General features: G+C 42.2%; 1 long non-coding RNA gene across 1 annotated transcript; it reads left to right on the top strand.

Annotated features, from left to right (window-relative positions):
• Nucleotides 1-9,895: 9,895 nt before the first annotated feature.
• LOC116674850 (uncharacterized) lies at nucleotides 9,896-14,979 on the top strand. Its single transcript, XR_004328221.1, has 4 exons — nucleotides 9,896-9,905; nucleotides 12,096-12,100; nucleotides 13,939-13,947; nucleotides 14,851-14,979. It is a non-coding gene; the product is annotated as an uncharacterized LOC116674850 (long non-coding RNA).
• The last annotated feature ends 571 nt before the right edge of the window (nucleotides 14,980-15,550 follow it).

The raw sequence follows: 15,550 nt of genomic DNA, 5'->3' as shown, positions 1-15,550 counted from the left end.
GCAAATAAGAAACCGTAGTTCCACTGTATTTAAAACAGGCTTAGAGGACAGCAAGATATGGTTTTGTGTCATGTGAATGCATAATGGAGCAACGAGTACTGTTCTGGGAAATATGTTTGTCCATTTTAGTTGGCGAATGATGAATAATGGAATGGAAAGTCTCTTATGAAAAGGCTAAAGTGGTAGATTTGGGTATGAAGTTGGTTTTGGTTTTATTATTTCTACATAAAGCAATGAATTCAACTACAAATTGAATCCTCCCATTACAAAATGTGCTACACTACACACACACACACACACACACACACACACACACACACACCACACACACACACACACACACACACACACACACACACACACACACACACACACACACACACACACACACACACACACACACACACACACACACACCTTTTTTCTTAAGAATGAATGTCTAAATGTGTAGATCTAGGATGGTGTATTTTTTATAATATTTGTGAATCTTAATTCTTGACTTGATAAAGACAGGAAAAGTTACCTCTGCTGAATGCACTGCTTCAAAACACTAAATATCCATCACCCTAGGACACTATGCTAGATATCCTGTTGCCAAAACCCAAATCTTGTTGCTGTACATTTATTTAGATTTCTATATCTACTAAAATCGATCTCAGGTCTCTTACCCAGCATGACAGGTAGCAGAGGCAACTTAATGGAATGTCTGCTGACCAACTCCCAAATGTCACACGTTGACTGAACACAGTCCTTTCAGACCCGCAATTACAGTTAGTGACAGCCACCTGTGCAAACATCTTTATCAATGGTGACACTCTTAACAGAAGCTTTAACAGATGACTGAGAAACAAGAAAAACAAAGAAACTGACAATGTATAATCTCAAAGCATGACAACAAAACAGAAGGGTGAATGACTTTTCACAGTCGTCTGTGTCGAGCAACTAAAAAAAAAGATAGAGGGGGTAATGCTGTCAACGCAGACAAAACAATCAAAGCCCAACTTTTAAGAGAAAACAGGATTATGTCATCACGTTAATAAAAATGGACATCCAGATATAAACCCAGCAATAAAAAAAAAAACACACATCAGTGTTATATAGCCTTCTAGTTTCACCTCCAATCTTTTCCCACTCGTAAATTCTCAGCAAAAACAAAAACGCAGGAGACTAGACTGTTTATGTTCGGCTGTCCTTGTTTGTGCTGCTACACAGGGTCAGGAAAGGGTTAGCTGGCCTTTACTTCACATTGAGGACAGGACTTGGTAAACCAGTGAACATGGTGGTCCGATTTCCCCCTTCCTGCCTTCTATTAACTACTCTCCCTGCGACAGTGATTAATGAACACTGTTGTAGCATGTCTCATTCCACATCCATCCCCCTGCACCCCCAACAAATAGAGAGTGCCACGGGCTACGTGGTCAGCAGAATCCATCTTCTGTTTGACCTGGAGGAGGCTGTTTTCTGTCCCTGCCTTTGTGGCGGTGTGTGCAGGGGAGGCAGCAGTTGAAGGGTGGGCAGTCTGCTTTGCTAACAGCCCTTTATTACTGGAGTAATGCATCACCATTATGGGTGTTTAAGACACAAGGCCTGGTGAACAGGAGGAAGGGATGGCAAAAGGAGGGATGGGCGAGCGAGAGAGGCCTAATTACAGTAATGAACTCATTTTCTGTCTCTGATGGTGGATAGTCTGTCTTTCATCTTGGTTCATCTAGAGAGGAGTGGCCCAGCGGTTCTATCGGGTCTTAAAATAATCCTCTGACATTGTGGCCTGATTAAAGGCCCGACACATATTAATATGCTGTCAGAGAGGTGAACACGTTCTGTCCAACATCGTCAGATTAATAGTCCACTACCATATTTTACCCAAGCAGGACACCCGGCATGGTGTCAGCCAACTCTGACGGACTTGTCATTAGTCACGTCTACAGCTCCTACACAACTGTCACTGTGCTCATGGAAGTCCCTCCAGAAAAAGCTGTAAGCATTTAGGGCCGAGTTTTGAGGTGCTTAGGCTACTCAAAAACACATGAAAATTGGTATGCATATCAGGCCTGGTGAAAATTGCAAACTGATGGGCCTCAGACTTAAGGTTGACAAATTGGTTCGATAGCGTCCCCTATACGTTTTCAAAGTTAAAGCCCCATCCTTTAACTTTCACATAGAGGCACAGACATATGTACAATATCAAGACTTAGAAAAAAGCTTATTGGAGCCATACATAAACCCAACAACAGGTGGTCAGCCATTTTGAATTGAAAAGTCATGTTTGGAGAAATTTGGGCCTTTTTCAGAGGGTGTACTTTAACAAACCCTCCTACCGATTAACCGGATAGACTTCAAAATTGTGCGAGGACTGTTCAAGACAATTGTCTTGTGTCTTCTTGTTGTTTTGTTTGCAGCGCTCTTGTAGTTCTCGGAATATCCACATGTTTACAGTTGGGATTGATTGAATTGGGTAGTATGGCACATTGAGAAATGCTTCACTACCTAGCAACCTGAGAGAAGTGTGAATTTTTTTTCTTCAAAAATGATATTTATGTAAATTAAGCCACAATGCAAGGATGTTCAGCAAAATGGCACTGCATACATTAACACTTCAGCTCTATTCAATGCCAGTTGCAAACACATTATGTGCACAACATCATTTAGAGTTCTCCACTCAGAGCTGACAGCACTTAAGGAAATTAGGCACATACTGTAGGCTCAAGTGGCCGGGGAATCTCAGTTTGTAAAGCTGGTGCAAGTATATAGAGGTTTACTCAACAGCAAACCGCGGGTTTGACACCGACCTGCGGCCCTTTTCTGCATGTCATTCCCATTCTCTCTCCCCTTTCACGTCTTCATCTGTCCTGTGGAATTAAAGGCCTAAAATGCCCCCCCAAAAAATCTTTAAAACAAACAAAACAAACAAATAAAATAAATAGCAGGGCTGTGCCATAAGCCCTTTGAAAAATATTCTGCAGAGGAATGCCAAATCCTGATTTGTTGGCAACACATCCCATTTCAGGCAGCCGTGATTCTCTGAGCCAAACTTGTCATTGTCATAGTGCTAAGGTTACTTTCAAATATCTCTGCAGCAAAACTAGTGGTGTTGGCTGGTTGTCACATATATACACAAGCAAAATATCAAGATTTGCATATGTTTGGCCATCAAAGGCACCATTCAGCTGTATGTTTCTGCTAGTACACCTATTGTGCATCATTACAGAATATCATAACAACACAGTGTTTTTATTCACTGCACTGGCAAAGCAATAGCACAGTGTCCAGCCTATTGCACCTTAGGCCATACATGTATTTAGCCCTACCACGATGCTGAGCTACACAGGGCCCTGAGGGGAACACAGACCTGTAATTATAGCAACTTATCTTTAATAAAGCCTGGTGTAATTGAGCCATATTAATGCTCCTCTGTTCTAGGCAAGCAGGAAGTAGTAGCTGGCCTCGTCCCCAAGACACCCCAACCTCCAAAGCTGAGGCAAAGCTGCGATGCAGCCGTCCTTCCTCCCACAGCCAAATTAGGGTGCAATGTAGGTTCGAGGCCAAGATGATTACACCAATTTCATCTCACGGACTTACATATAGTGAGTCAGGCAGCAATACAATGAAGCAAATTTACAAGTGCTTTCAGCGCATTCTCAACACCATTTATTTTAAGGTTAATTAAGTTCCTTTACCTGCCTTCTACGGTTACTTTTTTTAGGATGTGTCATTCTGTTAATCATTACCACGAGGAAGGAAAAAAAAAAAAAAAAAAAGCGTAAAACAAACAAACAAACCAGAAGACATATTGCTTATGCTTTACTTTCTGCGATTTGATTCCTCAATAAGCTCACAGTAAAAAACAATGAATCACATTCCATGTCACATCAAACTCAAGTACAATCAAATGTACGCTGCACACGGTTTTGGTATTTCGTCCCAAGGAGTTGATTTAAAACAACGTGGGAGCTTATTTTTCAATCCACTATGAGAGCAGCTGTTCCAACAATGCGGTGGGAATTGGAGGGGAGTACACGATGGTTTGGGCAGGATAGATATTAAATTTATCACACTTTCAGTCAGGGAAGAAGGGGGGTGGGGGGGAGGACAGCAAACAGACACAGGCATTCCCAATCTGATGAACACAGCCGTGTTGCTGCTCCACTGGAGCGATTCTTTACCTTAACTTGGTTAAAGCAAAGGAAGATGTGAGGTTAAGAGAGAAGAATGAAAGTGGTGGAGCAGAAAGAAACAAAAAAAGATTGGGAGTTTTGCCAAACCTCGCTCAAAGACATTTATGCAATTAAACCACAGAACCAATTAATTGGGCGATGTTATCCTTGAGAGTTCATTACTGGGGCCTGGGAACCAGGCATACCATCTTCCCCAAGAGCCTCCATAACCAGAAAGGACACTTGTTGAGACTGTGTGTGTGTATGTGCGTGCACCACTGCTAACACCAACTGAGGCTACAAAGGTATGGACCAAAGAAAACCAAATGCACCATCAAACAGCTTCCTCTTTCATCTGCTGCTCGCCTAATTCAACCTCACAACAGGGAGGAATCTCCCACCAGCTGACACTCAAAATTAGCACTGATGCTAAAGGCCTGCCGTTAATGGCCGAACCCACCCCTTCTGTACAATGCGATTACTCCCTATATCTGAGCCGGTAATAACCCAATCACCTAACTCCACCCTTCTCATTGTGATCAGACCACAAACCGAACACCCCAATGTGCCAATAATGCCCGCGGGGACTAATGCGGAGTTTGTAATGGCCAGTGTGAATAGAGGGTCACACCCTCAGTGGGAGGTAAGGAAACCAAAGAAAATGAGTTCCAGCCAGCTGCCTTATCAAGCCTGATATGTGGAAAAACAACAAACCATATCCAGCTTAGTTACCCTATACAAATATTCCATGGATAGGAATTTACCAACCACATAAGCTAAAATGTAATTAGGTTAAGTGGGGCTGCATAAGTAATAAGCTACAGATAAAAATAATACTTAACTGGTGATGGGTGGCAATTTGCCTGCAGCATCCATTTTAGAGGACTACCCCTGTGTCCCACCTTTGCATTCAAGTCACTTTATTTCTATCATTATGAGCTCCAGTATCCTCAATTTGAAATACAATTTGGCATGTTCACAAAGACTGTCAGAGTGGGACTGGAGGTCTGTCCCTCCACGCAAAAGGGTGCAATTTGCAATTTGTGGAGAGCCAGAAATCTGAAAGTTTAAATGAATAGATAAACAAGCTCCAGCTTCAGCTAAAGGTTTATGTTACAGGAGAGAAAAGATGATTTAGGCTGCGTTTACACCAAATCAGGAGTTTCGGTGATTAGCACAGGGTTGTGCAGCGGTGTGGCAATGTCACTTAAATAGCCCATTTTTGTCTCCATTGTGTCCATCAGCGGTTGGTTTTGTGATTGGCCACCGCAGCACAACGTCAGGTTGAGTTTTTTTCTTCTTTTTTTTAAGTCCTCTTTTCACACTGCATGTTTAGGTCTCTGTTTTAGCTACAGAGTGAGACATCTCACTTCTTCACTATCTTTGTTGTGAGTCGCACATGCAAGTGGCTAGGTAAGATCCCATCAGCTAGATAACTCTCTCTCCAACTTTGGTCAGTACAAGGCAGGATTAGCTGGGAGACTTCTTCTAGACCAGGGCCACCTGTGGAATACCTGAAAAACAGGGACATGGAAGTAGTTCTTTTGGAGATTATGGTGAACGAGTGTGTGTTGTAGCAGTGTTTGCCATTGAAAACGAGCTAGCATGCTACGGTAAGCCACCTTGTCTCCGCTAGTGAGACTAAAGGCAGAGGACATTCAGAAACCTTTATCTCCCTCAAAACCGCATGAATGTTTTTTTCAAGTTTGGAAGCACCAGAGACACAAAATAACACCCCAAGTCCCAGAAAAAGGGATTTTTCATAATATGGGCACTTTAAGTTAAATTTGTTTTCAAAATCTTCAGCGAAAAACGCACTACCACATTCAAATGAATGGGAAGACTGATTTGGTGTGAATGCAGCCTTAGAACTGGTCCTGATACTGCTTTACAATGACAAAAGCAGATGAGGGGCTAACATGTTGTTCCCTAAACTAAACAAGAATGTAATGTGTGCCAGCCGCTTTTATGATGTGCCAAAATGTGTGACCCGTTTCTTCTCTTATCTATCCTGCTCAGTAGGCAGGAAATCACTTAACACTGTGAGTAAATAAACTTAATGCCAATTAATTATACATCATAAGTATATTCATAGGCTACATTTGGATTCTGTATTTATATCCGTGTCAAGATTAGGACCGATAAGATAGTTGCAAGTTGGGTAATGTTAAACTAGGCTAAATTACCAGAACTTCGTGTCTAACCTTGGCAACATGAAAGGTGATTAATTGTGCCAAGGACCATTTGCTTTCTACTAGTTTTCAGAGTAAAAAACAACAACAGTCCTAAAGGAGCCTTGTGTTTTCATGAAACCGATTCCCAGGATGGATTCATTTCAAAGTTGCCTTGAAAGGATTCATCGTGGTGTCAATTTGATCCATTCACTTTATTTGGAAATAATATAAACCAGTGTTTCTCAAACTTTTGACACCACCTACCACTTCAGAAAATATTAGACTCTCTAACTACTACCATTATGGCACACGTTAAAATAGAGTAGCATGGGCCTAACTAATTCAGCTACGGACAGTTCACGCACGTTTATTTCTAAAAACATTACTTATTGTCAACAGCCACGCTGTAGGCCTACTTCCTCTGTCCCACTTCCTCCGTCCCACTCCAACTGAATCCAAATTTGAGGTAACCCGGTCCATTTCTCCTTACGGTTTTGCATCGGTTGCTGGTAGCAGGGGCTGTGGAGACTTTGCCGCCGCTGCTAAAGTAGCAACTAGCACTATGCTCATCCACTATAGTTTCAACAGGGCTGCTCGAAATATTCTCCTCCTCAGCCACACTTCTCTTCCTAATAGTTCCTGTTTGGAGTCAACGTTGCAGTGGTTTGAACCATTCATTTTACCTCTTCTTACTAACTTGCCCTCACAGCTTGTAACCTATTATGGATGTGTGCGCACTCCGTTCATAAATGTAACTACGTAGCAAGCATATCCTGAAACAAAAATATTACACTTAAACACTTATTTTAAATTGCTTTTAACGGATTGTAGTTTAAGTAATAATATTCAAAATGGAGTATTTCTATAGTTTTTAAAATATATATATATATATATATATATATATTATATAATATATATATATATATATTTTTTTTTTAAATATATTTAGATTCCGTCCACGTACTATTAGATCAGTACCAGTGATCAACAATAGCGTAATAGGGAACATGCACCACAAAGCAGCCACCTAAAACGTGGAACTAATCGCGACATTATCAAACCACTTTGGAGAAGCCACGTTATAAGGCTTAATAACAATAACACTAATAATAATTGATACTTTATTAATTCCGCAAGGGGAATTACAATGTTTTCACTCAGTTAGAACACACGAACACACACACACACACACAACACACACACACACACACACACACACACACACACACACACACACACACACACACACACACACACACACACACACACACACACACACACACACACCACACACACACACACACACACACACACACACACACACACACACACACACACACACACACACACACACACACACACACACACACACACACACACACACACACACACACACACACACACACACACACACACACACACACACACACACACTAATGGAGAGATGTCTGAGTGAGCTGCAGCTGTCAATGAACACCGCCAAGAGCAGTTGGGGGTTTGGTGCCTTGCTCAAGAGCCCCATGGCAGTGCCCAGGAGGTGAACTGGAACCTCTCCAGCTACAAGTCCAACACCATACTCTGGTCCGTATTGGGACTTTAACCGGCGACCCTCCAGACCTACAGACTGTCCTACAGACTGAGCTACACTGCATCAACCAAAACCCAGTGCAGGGCTTTCTATTTGTCGCAAACCTGTCATGTTGCCTGAGAGAAGATGCCAATTCAGTTTTTTAAAATGTACAATCCGTCCCTCCATGTATTACCACTCCTCTGCAATCTCATCTCTCTTTGACAGTCTGAGAAAACAGAAAAAAGCGTAACCATCAGCATTCTGTCACGTCATCACCACTGACCACTCCGACACGATTCAAGCAAAGACACAGGCTGATACTAGCATGACCATGGGTGCAGATGCAGCAGAGGAAAAAAAAAATGACCACCAAGGAGACGATTGTGTGTACATGAGCTGAAAAGAAGGGCGCTTCTGCAGAAGCAAAGAGACAATTAGAGGCTTTCTGTTTACATCTCAGCGCACACAGGCCCGAGTTGACCCAACAGCAGAAGAACAATCAGTAGAAGAGATAAAAAAGGAGGTCAGACACAACAGAGCAAACATGTACCCGCATCGTCTCATCATTCCCCCGGCCTCACAATGCACTGTGGGAAATGCCCAAATTTACTAATGCCCTGTCAGTGCCCCAGGTGCACAGATACACTGCCTCTATCTAACAAGCACCGCAGTGGATCCAGGACTCCATCCTCTGGGATGAGAGCTACTTCAAATACGACCCTTCGTACTCTGTCTGCATTTTGATCTATATAAAGAAATATCTGCAGAGAAGGAAGTTGTCCGTACCAGAATAAGACTTCACTACTTCCATAACAGCGTAGGAAGAATGAACAGCTTTCCACAGATATTAGACAGATGGACAAAAAAAAAAAAAAAAGAGCTCACAGACATGTAGTTATGCTCTGAGCTGCTGTCTGATATCTGCTCATGTGCTTACAGAGCCAACCCGAGGTCAAACAGCCATCTTGCCACACCTCGTCTGTCAACAGTTGTACGTGTAAAATTAAACAAAAAGAGAGCCGTTTGCTTTTGTTGTTGACTTTGTGGTTTTGGACTGGTGGTTATATTGAGCCGTTTTTTTCTTATGGAGGCAGCTTACACAAACATAAGCGTGTTTTCCTACACCTGTACACCTCTGAGCGCCGCACTGCTTCGTGCTAGGGGTCAACCGTGATATCACTTGGGTTAGGGAACATATTTTATTACAGTAAATACACAACAGAAACTGCAAATGATTTAATTTACAGCATACAGTAAAGTATAAGCTCAGTTACAGACAATGAATAGGGGTCTGCCAGTAGAGAGTGGTTTGAGACACCATGATTGTGTATAGAAAACACAGGAAATTAGAAGAAAGGAGAGTCATTGTAAATCCAATTATATGTACACAACATGAAAGCACATATCTTTCGCTTCCGTTGATCTGAAAAAATCAATTGAGTATTTCAAATGAATTGTATTGTGAAGTACAGCAGCATGTTTTGAATCTATGCATGTGAAGGGTTCAAACGGAACAGTGTTGCTAATACAATTATATATATAAAATAATCAGCGAGTGTTTTGGCATGTTATATGCTTAGTAAATTTCTGCTACAGATGTTCTTTAAGTGCTTTAAGGGTTTGTTGAAACACAGCAGAGGCTTCATTCATCCAGTAATTTGTAAGAGTATTTCTAATGCAAACATAAAATACACCTTGAGCATCTGTTCTGCTGTAAATTCCAATGTCAGAAAATGCTTTAAGAGGACAGCCGTTGATGAAAAAAATTAAATTACCACCACAGCCTGGAATGACGACCTTTACATGCCAAGATTAACATAATTACTAACAGCAATCTATCAAGTGGGAGCTAACCACAGCGCTGATGGTAGCTTTGAATAATCCCACTGACAAGGTGGAGAGCGGAACTATGCCGCAAAGTTACATTTAAAAAAAGAAAAGAGCCCTGTTCTGGAGTTGGAGCGAGTTTTATATAAAAGAGCACAATTGTGGTAGTGCTGGCTTTATGTGTGTAGTGCGGGAGAGAAGCAGGCCTCCACCTGGCTCCACTGAAAATGGGAGTCTCCTACCCTGATGGCCTGCCAGCTGGCTTTCTGCCTAGCGCCTGCCAGGCAGCACACTGCCATTGTCCTTTAGTTGTTTCAGGGTGATCTGAGAATTAAAATAGACAGGACAACAGATTTTCCCTGTTTATACACATGAGAATGGAGAACAAGCACTGCAGCAAACAGAGAAAGCGAGGGAAACGATTTAAGCGAGGTTGTAAACTTGGCCAAGGATCGTGTAGAGTCCCAGCTCCAATACAAAATTAATGAATACCAACTGATGTGACTAATGGAATTCCATGTTATTAAAAATGTGGCTATTACGAAGTACTTAGTTCTATAAGGTCAACCAGCTTTAGTTTCACACCCAAGGCAAACATCCATAGTTTTAGATGTCACTCCCACAACCTATTCAGGTCTCGCAGACTGAAGCTCCTGTATGTTCCCAACAGAAGGGGAACATGTTTGTTCTTGGCTGCTCCAGTGGAGCCCTGCGAACAGAGAGCACTGTGCTGTGGCCCTTCTCCAAAAGGGACCATCTGTCCCCCGAACTTGGCCTAACCACACCAGCCTGCACTGCTATGGTGAGACAGAAAAGGACGTGTGGGGTTGATATGGCCCAGCAGGCCTCCAGAGTAAACCACCACCTATTTCCATCAGCACACATCCCCCCCTCCCCTCTGCTGCTTCCCAGCAGCCTGCTGCTTACCCTGCAACCTCCATACCAATGACAGCCTGTCAGCAGAGTGCACTCCCCAAGGAAAGGGGGGAGAAAGAAAACAAGGAGAGGAGGAGAGAAATGGTGAGAAGAGCGCTCTCATCTCGCAAAAGGAAAACTGTTAAAAGAGTTGTGAGGAGTTCAGATCGAAAGCTCTGAGAACACTGATGCTTCCGCTTCATTGCTGAGGTTAGTCAGAGTCCACATCATCACATTAGTGCTGCAGAGGAGGGGGAGTAGGTAAGCTATGTGACAACATTAGGATTTAGAACCGACACACTAACGCACAAACACATTCACACATCATTCAGGCAGCAGCATTTATAAACAGTGGCTGGCAGAGCAACCTCAGAGCGTGTCAATGCCATGGAGCATCTCTCGCTCCTTTTACTCGCTTCAGTGGTACTCATTTTCTTTTCAAAGTTTATTTTTCACACTTGGTCTGGTGTTGCTGGCAGACATCTGGGGTAAGGGAGACAATATGGACTACTGGGCAGCAGCTGGAGGCTCCACAGCTCCACAGAATAAGGTGTCAACCGGAGGACGCTATGAGTTAGGGAGGCCAGGAGTGAGCACAGATACAGATGAATCACTGGTGTATTTACCCCGCAAGAACTGTCTGTGCTGCGTCTGGCGGAAACACACTCACAAAATCCTCCTGTGATGAGCTTTACAAACTAGACCACTCATGCATACCACTGTCTAGAACAAGACGATAGATAGATAGATAGATAGATAGATAGATAGATAGATAGAAAGAATGCCTATTCTGCACATAAATGCAAGTTAATGTGAAGTCATTATGCGTTCTTTAATTTTTCCCTTTTTTCATGACATGAAAACCAACATTAGGCATCAACAGTTGCCATGCTTACCTGATTAAGAGAGTCTATTTTCATCAGAGCCATTATTCCTAAGGGTAGAGGATTCAAAGCCCCGGGAGCCACTGTGGAAATGAGCCCACTGTGAAGATGCTATCCAAGTGCATTAAATCCATCAGCCACTTGTTGAGAGAAATCCGCCACACTTCACAGCAAAAAGCCTCGAAAATAAACAGCAACCCTTCCTTCTGCTCTTTTATCTAATAACTAGTTGGGGGAGAATATGGAGAAAGAGGAAAGAAAAAGAAGGAAAGAGTAAAAGAAGGACAAGTCTGGCAGCCATTGGGAAGTCAATTTAGTGAAATGCATACAGCTGTCCCTTAATGCATACAACCCTCTCCCTCCCCCTGTTACAAAGCTGCCAACTGAGTGAATGAGACTGCAACATTAGCATATGTAAAGGAAAGTAGGTGGCTGTGCTGGGTGGGGGGGGGGGGGGGGGCAGGGGTGGTGTTTGGGGGGGGATGGGGTGGGCCATGACATTCAGAGTTTCTCTGGCTGACAGGAAGGACAAAAAAAGAGGTGGGAAAGCTATTGTTCCCAATAAAAGAAGCCCAGGTCAAGGCCCGTGACCTTCCAAGTTTCTTGTGATGGCTGACATTTGGAGCGACGGGAGATGGAATCCACTTATCAGTTCCCTGTTCGATGAAGTACAGCTTGGTATAAAAAAGGTCCGTCTGACAAAGTAAGGAACCATGACCAACTTAAACACACGTAGATAAGAGGAGACAGACATAACCAGAGAGGGTAATTGCCGTTTTTTCAAAACTGATAATCCCTCCAGCCATATGCCATATGCTGAGCCTCCATATCTTTACCTTCAGCAAACACCAGTGCAGGAGGGATGTAAGGAGTGGAGAGGTCCTCAGAGCAAGGATGAAAAACGTATGAAAAAAAGAGGATCATCTCTGCAGAGCGCTACTCTCTGGTGCTTCGCTGCAAACAGCTGTCAGTTTAAGGGCCTGAACACACCAAGCCAAAGAACTAGCACTAATAAAGACTGACAGCAGAACATTCAAGTGCAGCATTTCTCAAAAGATGTGAGACAATGCTGCAAAGACTACAGCTGCCAGCAACCCTGCTGCTCAAAGTCATGTATGTTCTGCACCTCAAGAAATAATAAATAAGTTGTCTATTTAAAAAAAAAAAAAAGAAGGTACAACTGGCAATGTAAAGGCTTGCTGTGCTTGTCAATACACTGGCATTGTGCTTGAAAAAAAAAAGGCTAAGGCAAAAAAAATCAGGAGAACCCATACAAATCTGCTGTTGGTTCCGGACAGTGAGCGGTCAAAAAACACAAGCACGGTTTCACATTTTTTAACAGACTTAAATTTATTCATTCAAACATTTAGCAAGTACTTTTGTTTATCCGATTACATATACAGACTTCTGAGAAGCGATTTCCTCTTATGCAAGCGCAGATCAGCTGGCCGTGAGCTGTAGTCTTTGTGGCGTTCAACAAGTTCTGCAAGTTATCAGGCAACGTTAGGCAACGCCGTCATTAAGTGTTTGCTCAGTTGCGGTTTGTTGACGCTAACTGTTTGAGGTCAGCTTTGTGTGTCATGGCCCTGACATGGAGTTAATACAGCAGACGGGTGACTGTTAGGGCTTAGGGTCGAGTCTGAACCAGGAGGGGAAACAGAAGACATAGAATGCCTTTTATTGTCACTGTACACATGTACAATGAGATTAAAAGTAACTCCTTTCCCAGTGCCAACATAAACTGTACGTAAAAAATATAACATGAGATAAGGTGCAAAGTTGAGACACTATATACATATGAAAAATAAGTCTGGTTTTTATATACAGTGTGATATGCAGTGTGGGTTATTGCACATTATTTGAATAATGCCTGATAGGGGTGATCATTTAATGAGTTTAATAAGATATTGGAGAATGAGAGTAATGGTATTGCACAGTAACAATAAAGTCCAGGGGTTGGGGGGTAAGAATGTAAACTCAGTGCATGTGAGAGTTCAGAGTGGTTATGGCTTCTGGAGAAAGAAAAAAAAAACATATATGGGTGTGGAGACTAATAAAACCTCTCTCAACAACCACTCAGGCAACTCTGATACCAACATTAAAAACTACGCTTGTGCTTTGCAATAACTAGGTATGAATGTGTGAGAGTATGTTTATGTGTTAAGTTCCTTCCTAACGCACATAAAGGCTAAATAAAGAACAACTTTGTGAGGTAAATGAGTTTTGATGATATATTTCTCCTCTTGTATAGTGCAACATAATTGAGTTTCAGGGAGGTTAATTGGACAAACACTAAAACAGTGTGATTCTAACAACTTTCTGATGAGTGCTTTGCTCTGTCTGTTTCTGGTTGGAGGTAGGAGCATGTTAATAGCAGGAAATGACAGACTTTAATCAAGCTGAATGAATGGCAGCAAGTACAGGTCTTTGTGCCACATTCTGCTTTGATCTAGCCTTTGCAGGCAGCTTCTCAGCTTTGATTTGAGTTGAGGGGAAGGAAAGGGTTTTATTTGAAGAGTGGGAAGCCCCAGGAGGTAACACTTAAGAGTTCTTGTCACTGCATCCCAGCAAACAGACAAACTATTCATCAGCCTACAAACATGTGCTGCAGGGCCTGTGGAGAAACACACAATCCCACAAACACAGCTCGTTTGCACATGGATGTCCGGGTCTGATGGGTAATTTACATACCAAGGTCATTCATTACACAAATGGATACACATGCAGAAAACCTACATTCACAAACACTAAAAAAACATCTTTCACAGCTCATCTTTTAAATGCTGTGCGGAGTTCGGATGAAAGATACCAATTGTCAACTCAATAGATTAAAATTGGCTAAAACCTAACAAAAAAATGTACTTTTCGTGGCACAAGATTGTTTTCTTTTGAAATTTAAGGAGTTTTAAATTTGTTTTATCAGTTTTTTCAGAGAAATTTGAAAATTCAGGGAAATCAACATTGTATAAGAGTAGGATTCACCTTATACTTGAGTTGGGTAGTGTTCGCTGTGTACTTAACATACTACTTGCTTAGCGAAATAGTTAGGCAGTTTGGTAAAATGCCCTCATTTGTTTTCTTGCTGCAAGTTAGATAAGAAAATTGATGATGTACATTTCTTGGCCGGGCTGGCTCTAGGAAGTTCCCACACCCAGTCAAAAAACAGTGTAGCACATAACACCATGGAACGCCACATGTCATTTTTACACTTCTGATTTTGTATGAGTTAAACAGCAGAGTGTTAATTAGTGTTCAACATGTTAATTAGTGAGCTTTAGAGGTCCTGCTAGACAGATTTTTTTTTTTTTTTAAATCTTAAAACAGAGTCATTAGCCTCTTTCTGACCAAGTAGTTACAGGAAGGTAGTTATAGGAATAGTCCACTTCTAAACAGTTCTACCAACTACCCTCCTCCAAAACCGGTTTGGCCATTTGTATTCACACTGGCCAAGTGGACGTAGGACCTGGTAGGGGGGGTAAGAAGGCACATACAACAAACCACGGTGGCTTTAAAGACTAGGCTGGAGTACTTACCAGAGAAACACAGAAGACGAAGGCTCCAGCGTACGTTATGATCCTAATTAATATGATGGAAGAAGATAGAAGAGCAGAGAACATGCAAACAAAACAACTAGCATTAACAATGAGCTGGTTGAATGCATGTTAGTCTTGTGAGTTAGCCTATGTAGGCGAAATGCAACAGACAGTGAAGAATTGGTACGGTTAGTGTTTCAGATGTTGCTGAAACACAAACAGTACAACTGCGGTCTGAGGAACAGCGGTCTAAGGAACTTAATAATCCCCAAATTGGTCCAGTAGGACCTCAAGAAAAAAAGGGATCTAGGACCGTTCTATTCTAGGGAACAGCAAAAATCCCTCCAGTCAGAAAAAGGCTAGTCTAGCCGTTTTGCCCTGTTTCCACTTCTTATGCTAAGCTAATCTAACCAAATGTGGCTTTATTTTCTAAGGACAGACACTAAAGGGCTATCAATCTTTCTTTCAAACTCTCAACAATGTAAATATGTGC

This window comes from Etheostoma spectabile, unplaced genomic scaffold (genome assembly GCF_008692095.1).
Source record: "Etheostoma spectabile isolate EspeVRDwgs_2016 unplaced genomic scaffold, UIUC_Espe_1.0 scaffold00001198, whole genome shotgun sequence".
Lineage (NCBI taxonomy): Eukaryota > Metazoa > Chordata > Actinopteri > Perciformes > Percidae > Etheostoma > Etheostoma spectabile.
Note: the sequence above shows the minus strand (reverse complement) of the source record. Positions and strands in the feature narration are given on the sequence as shown.